Source organism: Muntiacus reevesi, chromosome 1 (assembly GCF_963930625.1).
Source record: "Muntiacus reevesi chromosome 1, mMunRee1.1, whole genome shotgun sequence".
Lineage (NCBI taxonomy): Eukaryota > Metazoa > Chordata > Mammalia > Artiodactyla > Cervidae > Muntiacus > Muntiacus reevesi.
In genome coordinates this window covers 93738592-93750012 of record NC_089249.1, presented here as the reverse complement: position 1 = coordinate 93750012, position 11421 = coordinate 93738592, and the positions used below count along the sequence as shown (strand labels likewise).

The window sequence follows — 11421 nt, the reverse complement described above, 5'->3', positions numbered from 1 at the left end:
CGTATTCCCTCCAAAATTCTTCTCCTCCTGAATCTTCGAACCGTTTCTCATTTCGTTTCCGGCCTCCCTCCCCGCCCCCGCCAACCCAGCCCAAGCTAAAAGCCGAAGCTCCCCACTCCTTCCCCGCCGCGCTCTCAGCGCTTCCACCTCCTTCCTGAGCGGCCCCTTTAAGCGGACTCCGGAAAGCCGCGGGGAAGGCGGGGCCGAAACCTTGCCGACGCCGACTCAAAGGGGCGGGGCGGAGCTTGGGGGCGGGGCCTGCGTGCTGCGTGCGTGCGCGTTCTGGAGGCTCCGCCGCCGCTGCTCTCGAGGCCGCTACCGCCACCGTCGCCGCGTAGAGCCGGAGCCGGAGCCACGGCCGAGAGGAGGGAGGAGGAGGAGGAGGAGGTGGAGGAGGTGCCGGACCGGGGGGGTGAGTGAGGGGCGGGGAGCCGGAGCCGGCCCCCGGGGGAGCGAGGGGCGCGGGTCGGACGAGTCCGGGCCGAGGCGGCTCCTGTCGCCGGTCAGTCCCCTGGCTCCCCCTTCCTCCTCCGTGTTCCCTTGGTGTCCGGGGCGGCGGCCCGGGGGCCTGGCCGGCGGGAGGGGCCAGGACTCGGGGAGGCCCGGCCGCCGCCGCCGGGGCCGGAGCCAACCACGCCCGCGGACCGAGCCGGTCGACTGTGGCTGGGCCTGCGGGAGAGGGACGGGAGGGGCCCGGGCCGGGTGTGGGAGAGAAAGAGGACATTGTGTCCCCCACCCTCCAACTCCCCGAGGTGTCATGGCACAAGCCCATTTCCCTCGCCATCTCCCCGGACACACTGCCCTCGCCCCTTGCTGCCTGAGAGAGGTACTAGATTGGACATCGCTTCATTTTTCTTCTTGCTTGTACCCTGACTGGGGTCAGCTCTTCTTTCAAACCCAGTTCACCCTTTGGGGGGCACGCGAAGAAGGGAGTTGGAGGGTTGGGTGAATTTTCTGACCTCCCTTGACTGTTGGAGAAGTGTGGGTAGACGGGAGCGGTGTCCTTTCTGTGTTCACTTGTCAGGGTTCGGGATCTCCCATTTCTTCATTCCCCTAGTGCACAGAGCTGACATCTTTACACCCCACGTCACCTCTCAGCCCCTTTCCCGCCCTCTGTCCCCCACGTCTTCCGTAGCATGCCATGTGTTCGCCTTTTCAGCGTTGCCTTTCTTGGGTTTCTGCTTCCCTGAATTTTGTTAGGGAAGAGGTCACCGTGTGATTCTTGTCTTCCTTCAGCCTGGGACTGGTAGGAGTGTTTTTTTGCCCCCTTGTTCAGGAAGTTAAGGACGGTGTCCTCAGCTGAATTGTGTAATTTACTGCTATGGGGAAAAGATTAGGGGAAGACATCAACTCACAGGGCTAAGAAGTAGAGTTTAGGGGACCTTTTGACCTCTTGGAAAAAGAACTAGCGTTCAGGAGTCATTCCGTTTTGGGAGAGAAGACCATTCTGTTACTGCTTTGAAGGAAGTGGGGTATAAAAAGAAAGGGAATAACAGGGCAGGAGGTTAATGGGTCACAGCCGTACAGGTGGCCACAGTTTTCTGTTTCCTGGGTTTGAGATGATTCTTTTTGTTTTTATCACCGTTAAGAGTCAAGTATCAGCTCTTAGTTTTACCGTGGAGCTCCTACCTTCAAAAGCATGCTGAAGGGCAGTCTCAGAAGGGATGCTGCTGGAAACAGGATTTGGAAACTTTATTTTGGTTTCCTGTCACAGTGTGTGGGGGTGGGCACACGTGTGTGTAGTTTTTCTTTTCTTTTGATGTAACTGATACCTGCAGATATTTTGACATAATAAGCACTAAATCAGGCCCTGAGCTCTTTTCTGTCTTTATTATGATTTCCTATACCACTTTCTGTTTGAAATTATATTTGTGTTCGCTGGATTTCTTTTTAGTCTGGTGTTTCAGTCAATCTTGTTCCTATGTATTTTGAATTATGTACTACAAAATATGGTTAAGTGTAAGGTGCTCAAAATCACACCATGCCCAGCACATGGTAGGCACTTGGTTTTCTTGAATGAAATGTGTTATTGAAAGATGTGTCTTGGTTTTATATATTTTCTATCCTTTGAGAGGTAACTCACATTAGATTTCACTTCACTTCCAACATACAAAATAGTAATTATTAACATTTTCTGGGCCACTGACACCTTTGAGAATATAATGAAATGCACATAATAGACTCTTTTCTCAGTAAAGAAGTAATAGACATTTAGGCAGAATTTTACATCTTCAGGGACTCTCTGAAGCCAACCATGGGTGCTTGTCTTAAATGTAAACTCTGAGTATTATTTGGTTCTATATTAAAACTGTTCAGAAGCCTTTGTTCCCCTTCTGTGTGACCTCAAGCATGAGTGTCTACCCTCACAGACTAAACTTTGGGTTTTGGAAACAAGATTTTGAGACTGATTGTTATTAACAGTTTTATGGGAAAAGTTCTCATAATAATTCTAAACAAATGGCTTTGAGGGAGATAAGACTGTCATAGTCACTATTGACAGCTTAAAATCATAATCATGCCTGACTTACATTTTTTGTTGTTTAAACTCCTTAGCAGTATGATCAGCACTTGAAAATGTTCACAGATCATTTTTCCTATTCTCTTGCAAGTTTGTTTATATGCATGGTTTTTTGTGTAGTTAATAATTATTGTATCAGTATTCAGTATCTGTTTAACAGGTTCTTTTAAATGCCTATTATGTGAATAAAACAAAGTCCTTGCTATCATGGAGTTTATGTACTAATCAGGAAAGATGGGCAATAACCATATGAATACAGAAAAAGTGAGATGGTAAGAGATACACAGAAGAGTAAAGTGGGGTTAGAGGATGCAGAGAGTGGCAAGGAAGTGGTCAGGGAAGACATGATGCTGGAGTAGAGACCTGAAGAAAGTGAGGAATTTATGCTGTCTTTATTATGATTTCCTATACCACTTTCTGTTTGAAATTATATTTGTGTTTGCTGGATTTCTTTTTAGTCTGGTGACTAAAGTAACCAGACGAAGGTAACAGGGGGACGAAGGTAACAGGCAGAGACCACTCAGTGGACTTGGCCTTTTGGAGAAGGCCAGTAAACTGGAGGGAAAATGAGAGAGCTTGAGATTAGAGAAGTGGCCGAGGCCACTGTAAAGCCTGTAGGCAGTGGTCAGGACTTTGAATTTTACTTTGAATGAAATGGGAAACCCCTGGAGGGTTTTGGGTAGAAGAGAGAACTGTTCTGACTTGAGTCTGTGGGAACTGTTCTGGCTGCTGTTTGAAAATCAACTTGGGGAAGGCAGCAGGGAGTGGAAGCAGGAAGGCCAATTAGATTAATGTTCATTTTAAACCTTTTTTGCATGGTTGCAAACTAGTCTGTCTACCTGCTCTTGGGCATATAGATAGTTTCCTTTTCACCTTATTGAAAATAACAATGAAAGAAACACTTTTGTGTTTGCAACATTTTCTTTCTTTTTGAATATTTCTTTGGAATTGATTTCCAGTAGGACTACTGAATCAAAGTATGTAAATATACGTATCTTCTTGGTGTATCTATTAATTCCTTCAGAGAGTAATTTGTACTAAAGTGACAGCCACAGTTGTTGATCTGAAGTTTCATGCAATGTCACTTGAGTGAATAATATCTAATACTTAAAAAACAATTTGAATTATAAAAAGAGACCTTTTAGATCATTAGGTTGAATTTTCCAGTAGCTAGCTCACCTGAGTTCATAACATTCGTTCAACTCTTCTCTTTAACATTTTAATAACAGGGTGCTAATTGTTGGGGATAAAAGTTGGATTAGACAGGGTCTCTGCCCTCAGGAAGTTTTATATTATGTCATAAATTGTGATCTCATAGTTAAATAACTTAAAATCTTGCCAGTGTTTATTGTTACTCAAGAACTTTGTTAGTATGTGGTTGGTGATCTTTTATAAAGAATAGATATCGCAGTCAAGCACCTAATTTTTCATATTGATACTTCTTTTTTCTTATAGCGGTATCAGCAGTTGGTTTAATTCTGCTTTGTGTGTCTTTAGAATCTTAGGTCTCTGGTGCCTCATGCTTTGTTCTTTGCAGTAAATTATGCAACTAGCACTTAGTTGAGGACTCTCATAGTTGAATTTTTAAATTGTTGTAATTCTTTATAAGTTATTCAAAACACAGAGACTATTGTTTCTGTTAAGTCAACATTGCCTCTTTGAAATTTTATTTAGATTATGAGGAAGGATGATATCAGTCTATTTTAATAGAATTATACCATTGTGATGGCATTGCTCAGCATTTCTAGTTCAGAAGTCTAAAAGGCTTGATTTGACATGAGCAGAAACTCCAGCATCTATAAGGCGAGCGGGCTGAGCTAATGGAGTTTACCTGCAAGCACCGAGCACTGGGTCTTACACCTACTAGGGGCCCGGCAAATGTCTACTGAACCTCATATAACCTCTGAGCTCCAGTTCTAAAGTTCTCATTTTAGAAGGTCAGGAAAAATATCTTGTATAAAGCATTTATATCTTAATGTTGTGGTGAGTTTAAAATTGTGAACATAAACTTACTTCCTCCTAATGTTCCTTTCAAATTGAACTCATCAATTTTAAAAAGAGTTATGGCATATTGCCAAGTATTTTCTGCCCGTTCTGATGTCATATACTGCTATATGACTTAATGCCAAATTCATATCTGTTTAAAATTAAGATACTTAAGCTTTCTTATGTCACTGAGACAGATGAAGGGTCCATTTTTTTCCCTTTTGTGTGTATCTGGAATTTGGAGGTTACAAATGGTAGTTTTTTGTGCTTTACACTTTCATATATAGAGAAAGTGTTGGCCATTTTACATGCTGAATTTTTGTAGTGGTGGTTATGGGTATGCAGTGAACCTTCACACACGCTCTCTCCAGGCCCGGTTGCACTCAGTTTTGAGATGACTGAGTAAGAGAGCAGTTTGTTTCAAAGTTAAAAGATCCAGATTAGTATTGAACCTGTAAACTTAGTTTATCACAATGTTCTGATCCATTAAGCAGCTCAGCAGAGAACTGTGCCATGCTCTCATTTCCACTTGAAAATAGGCCTTTCGGAGGCAAAGGTGCAAAGGAAATTGTGTGTGATGGTTAAGGTGGAGTTGAGATAGTGTACTTTGGTTAAGTGGTCTAAAAACCACCCTTTTATTATAATTTTCAGAGTACATGAGGAGGATTAAATATAAGTACATGGAGGATTAAATATATTCTATGAAATTATTTTCAATTATTAGACTAATGGGTTTTTTAAAGTTCAAATGACTTATTTAGGCTGTATAAATTTAGATTAGATAAATCTGGAAAAGAAGATTTCTTTGCATATCCAGTTTTTCCAGGGATAGAGATAGTTTCCTGTCTCCACCCTGTTTATTTAGTTCACATTGATGGAGAGTGGGTCAAGTGTGGAATGGTAAAATTAACCAAATTTAGAATTAAATGCATAATTCTATGTTTGGTTTCAGAATATATTTAAATTAGGGTATATCTCATAAGGATAGGAGTATACTAAACTACCGATAACTGATAAAAGACACTGTTAGATTAATTAAAACTTGAGATGACTTACTTTGAATTCACAAGTACATGTGTATGCCTGTAACATGCATGGTTGTTTGCAGTGCTGTGTTATACTCACTCGTAGCTTTGCTTAGGATAGAACTGTAGCTTAGTTATCAGTGAGGAAAGTATAAAGTTGAAGAGACACAAAGAACTGGGTACAATTGTTTCTTTGGACAAAGCCCAGATGCCACTTATAAGATTCTAAGTTAGTAGTAGTAGGAATTCTTATTGCAGACTGAACATTTCAGATCTGTCAAATGTGTGATCCAGAGAGTAAATTCATTCACTATTTTTCATGATATTTTAAAATTCATAGGATCATTCTGTTTCTAGACAAGTATTGTATAGAATATTAAGCAAGTAACCATAACTTATTTTAGCAGCTGACATTTAACACTAATCTGTGGGTTTTTTGTAGTTTTCAGTGTCGATTCCAAATCATTGATGTCTTTAAACTACCTTTTAAATTTCATTTTGTAGTTGTAGAAATATTGCATAATTTCATTAATAGATTTCAGATTCAGTCATTGAACAGATGTTTGACTGACCCAGTATTAGGCTGTTTGATGGAAACTGAGACATGGGGCTGTAGTTTCTACTCTAAGGAATTTATAGTCTAGTAATTTATTTTGTTTGCCAGAACCTGACATATGTTTTATAAATAAATGTTGTATTTTCATGATTGAGTAAAAATAGAATGATACTCATTTTTTCAGTAAAATCTTTGTGATATTTTAATTCTCTTTCAGTTGCTGACAACTATTTCTGTGGTCTTATTTTCTAACAGCTTTTTAGTATTTGAGCAAACCAGTCTCCCATTGGTTAAAGTATATAGTGAAATAAGAATTGCTTGTTCAACTGCCTATTTTATTTCCGTTGGTCTTTTTTTTTTTTTTTTCAAATTGCTTTTCTGCATATATGCTCCATTGTAGGTAAGTTTTTTCCTGGTTCAGCTAACAGTTTTAATTCTAATGTTTAATGTGAGAAGCTTTGGAGGGTTTTTTTTTGGAAGGAGAGCTTAGTATTTTTTCTGCAGTGACTAAAATCACCCTGTGCTGCTGAAGTTAACTGTCCGCTATAAGACAGTGGTCAGATGCATCAGAGCGCATTTTCAGCGATGTTGGGAGTTTGCCAGCTTTTTTTTCAGGTTCCTCCCAGGCCTAACTGTGATGTGCTTATAAGGCAACAGCAGTATATTTAGTTAATTTGTGAAACGAGAATAGTTTTTCTGGTTTTTCCATTTTGCATGTTTTGAGTTAGGATTAATTGGACATTTATTATCCTCAATAGGCATACAGTAAAACAGTTCGTTTAACTGTGGTGCTTTCTGTTGGAGTATTGGCTGACTTTTAGATAGCCTTGTGGGATTTCATGAGTACTACTGAGTTTTGGATGACATTCTTTACACAATCTAAAAGTACAAGTGAGCCTAATAAAAGCTGGAAAGAAAACAAGTTTGACGCTTTCTTTGCAGTAGGAAGTGTAGTTTCTAGTCCAAGCAATATGCCCTTGTTTGTTTCAGGGCCATGTTCAGGGGTTATAACTGCTTAAACCTTTTTTTCTTGTTTAAGCTAATTCATGTTCATTGTGATAGCAAATTTTGAAAAGGGCGTAAATGTAAAGAAGAAATTGAAGATTACCCATAAACCTATTACCCAGAGATAATTTCTACAAACATTTCGATTTACGTTTTTTTAGTTCTTCTCCTTTCTTCTTTTCAATTAAAAAAAAAACCCTGAAATTATACTTCTATAAATGTGGCTTTGCTCTTGCTTTTATCTCTGAACAGGTTATTGTTCTAGTGTGGGACTCTTAGGTTGATCTTTATAATACTACTATTTTAAATAACACTGGGACAAACATTTTTGTACATTTATCTTTGACTGCATCTCTGGTTTTGTTTTTTTTTTTTCCCCTTTAGGGTAGATTCCCAGAAGTGGGATAACTGGATCAAAGGGTGGTTACCCTGTGTATGAATGTATGTCTCACTGCACCTTCAATGGCATTGAGTAGGTCAGTTTTTACAATCTTTGCCAATTTGATAGATACCAATTACAGTTCTTAGGTGGTGATCACAAAATCCTCATATTATTAATAATCTGTAAAACCATCAAAATGTATGATTATTAATTTGCAGTCATCTTTGAAAAAGTTGCTTGGAATGAATTTCTTTGAAAATATTTTAGTACAAGTAATCTTTGTGACAAAAAAGATGTTCCTTGACATTACAATTTCAGTATTGTTCTTCTCTTGAAAAGAAATAGTATTTAATCTTCTCCCTTTACTAAAATAACAAAATTGAGAAGGCTTATTTTATAGTGTGTAGCAAGTAGAAATATGTAAAACTAAATTATTTCAGATAGAGAAGGATAGTCACATGATTCAGACTTTAAAAAAAAACCCTTCAGACTACACAACTTAGTGTTTAGAGCAGTAGCTGTAGAGTTAAGCAGCCTGTATTGAAATCTTTGCTTCGCCACTTACTCAGTGTAGGATTTGAGGCAACTTACTTGAGTATACAGTTTGAGGATATCTACTAAATATTAGTTTGATGTTTTTGAGCTTTGGGTTTCTCATCTGTAAAAGGAGAGTAAATAATAATACCTACTTTATAGAATTGTTCAGAGGATTAGAAATACTGTTTAAGCCTGCTGAGCACATAGTAGGCATTTAATAAAAGCTGGCAGTTGTTGGGTTTGAAAATTTGGGGCCAGTTTTGCTGGGTGGGGCAGAACATTTCTTTTGTATGTCCTTATTTACATAAATAAATGCAGAGATGCAAAGGGGCCTTCAGCGGTGGCAGCTGAGAGGGAGTGGTAGACATTCTTTGTGTGGTAGGAATGGCATGAGCCAAGATAGAAAGTTCAGGACAAGCTGGAGGACAGAAGATTGATTTGACAGAAGCCTAAGCTTGTATAATTAGAAAATAATGGCAGTAAGGGCATAAAGATTGATCAGGACTAGACTTTGGAAGTCATTTAGTGCTAGGTTGAGAAGTATAGGCTTTATGCGGGAGCACAGGAAGTTTGATGTGAGGAATAAGATCCAATCAGAGCATTCATCTTTTGAAAATGAATCTAGATGCAGAGTGCAGAATGAATTGAGGAAAGAGACTGAAGACAGGGAGACTGGTTTAAACACATAGGAGCATTTGATCTCCTTTTACTAAAATTAACGTGAAAGGTAAGCCAAGATCTGAGAGTTGAACAGAAAACAAGAGGAAAGGTTTGGGGGGCATTGCTGGGAATCAACCATTGTTAAGATCTCTAGATCTTCAGATATATCCAGTTTGGAGATGAAATTCAAAAGAAAGAGTCTGAGTCTAATGAATAGGCTACATAGAGTTAGGTGTGTAACATCTGAGAGAAAATGGGACTCTCTGGTTGTACACTTTGTTTGTTGCTAAATTTTTTAAAAAAATTGATCAGTAAGATTCCTGTTTTTTAGTAAAAAGCATATGTTTATGCTATTTCTTTGACAAATATATAGTCTTCTACAGAAATTTACTTATCTCACACTTTGAGTTCTTAGCCAACAGAGAATACTCACTTTTAGACATATTTCTGGAGGTATTATCTTAAAATAGGGCTTTCATAGTGTCTCAGATGATAAAGAGTCTGCCTGCAGTGTGGGGGACCCGGCTTTGATCCCTGGGTTGGGAAGATCCTCTGGACAGAGAAATGGCAGCCCACTCCAGTATCCTTGCCTGGAGAATCCCATGGACAGAGGAGCCTGGCGGGCTACATACAGTCTGTGGGGTTGCAAAGAGTACAACACATTGAGCAACTTCACTTTCTTTCTATCTTAAAATACTTAACTGTAAGGTAAAATTCTCCTATGTGTGGTTTTCCAACTTTCATGAATGTGACTGGACTTTAGAAACATCAGTTTTGTGAGCAGAAGTGATGAAAAGTGAAGTATAGCTTCTTATTAAGCGGCTTATAATGTTGAAGACAGTGAAATATGGAACAGCAAAAAATAGGAGATTAAGTATATGATCTTTAGAAAAAATAACACTTTCAGTACTTCTTACTTTCTTAATTAAAAAAAAAGAGAGCCAGCAAATGTCCTTCCTAGTTGTTCTGGGACCTGCCTCTATCTCTGTGCTAGTTGTGCTTCCCACTTGGTTGAATACCATGTAAGCAAGTTAGCCTAGAGATTGATATTCATATTTCTTTTTGACTGATAAATAAACTCACATGAGCTGTGAATTATCTGCCTTCTGTCTCCTTTTATATTACCAGTTAGGAAAAGAAGCAACCTCCAATTTTAAAAAAGTAAATACAGGTTTGTGTTACATTCAGGGTGTTTGCATTTTTTAAACCATTGAGTTTTTACCTTTCATAATGTTTCTTTTAGTTTCCAAATATTTTCTAAACTCAGAAATAAAATCATTATTCTTTTTATTCACATCTCTCCACTTTATAAGTATTCTTGAAAATATTTTTAAATTAATAAGCAAATGTAGCATATAGCATTGGGGATTGTATGTTTTTGTTTTTTTTTTCCCCCACAAACACTTGTTTTTCTTACATAAGCCCAGATCTGGTGAACTGTGTGATAATTTCTTTTACTAGAGACCTCAGATAGTCAAAGCAGGGATTGAATGTCTCAAGATATAAGATTCCAGTTGACTCTGTCTTGAATTGATTTGAAGATATTCATGTTTGTCAACCGAAATCAGAACTACAGTGATTTTCCTCGGACTGATCACTCTTCTCCTTCCTTCCTTCTCTCCTGCCATAGCTGAGAACAGGATCTTCCCTGATTTGGGCCATGCTGGCCCTGTCCCTGTGATGTCAGCTATGACTTCCCAATCTGCACTTCTTACATTCTTAGAAGCCTTCTTGCTTCTTGGCAGGAAAAATGTTATTAGATTGAGTGGCTAGCAGCTCATGGTATATTATTATAAGAAAAGTCCGTTTTAAATGTCAGACTGCAATAAAGCTAAAATAAAAAAAATTTACTCAGTTTTTACATGAGGTGACCTATGAGGTGTGTGAAATATGAATAGATCTTCATATTTTTCTATCCCAAAGGATTGTCATAAAAGAAAATAAGCCCACTGGTTGAATAGATTATTGTGTACATTTCTTACTCTTTTTTTATCAAAAGAACAATATTTCTTATTCCTTTTGAATCAGCAATTTTAAATGCTAAATAAGTTCTTAACAGAGAAATCATAAACCTTCCCCCAGAATAATCTTAAACAGTTTGGCTGGTTAGCCAGCAAATATTTATTGAGTGATTATTGGTTACTTGGTACTATTTTAGGAACTGTAGATAGGGCAATGAGTAGACTGCTCTTGTGGAATTCTTTATACCAGTGGGGTTTGGTGGTTTTGGAGAGAAACAGTAAATAAATAAATAAGTGAACAGATAATTTAAGAGATCACAGATGCTATGAAGAAGATATAACAAGAAGAAATGATAGTGATGGAAGGGTTTAGATTGAGTGCTGAGGAAGAAATTCGCTGATGATGTTTATTCTGACACCTCAGTAGCAAAAAGCCAGATGTGATGATCTGCAAGAAGAGTGACCCAGTCAGGAGGGCCAACTGGTGTAGAAGCCCTGAAGTAGGAAGCAGCTAGTCATGACTGAGAAGGGGTGAGCTGAGGGGGGACTGTTAGATGAAGTTGGCAAGGGACAGATCACATAAGTCTCTGGTGAAGGGTTTGGATTTTGTTTTTATAGAAACAAAGGAAGTACACAGGATAGCACTACCTAACTTTATAGAAAAATATATACAACTTTTGATTTTGAAGATAGTGTTACTTATGAATCTGGCTTGAAACAATTTGGAGGGTAACCAGTAGTTTTCCAGACATAGAAAATCACTAACTTGATACATAAATTGTGTTTTCCCC

The 11421-nt window shown here is 38.8% G+C and overlaps 1 protein-coding gene across 2 annotated transcripts in view; it reads left to right on the top strand.

The window, feature by feature from the left end:
* Nucleotides 1–278: 278 nt before the first annotated feature.
* Nucleotides 279–11421, top strand: part of RAP1A (RAP1A, member of RAS oncogene family) — a 79490-nt gene continuing 68347 nt past the window's right edge. The window contains exon 1 of one of the 2 annotated variants that reach the window (XM_065907003.1): nt 279–412. The gene's annotated coding sequence lies outside the window, so the exon portion shown is untranslated. Of the gene's footprint in view, nt 413–802; nt 827–11421 lie in introns of those variants that run through there. The other variant, XM_065907004.1, reaches the window with a different exon arrangement.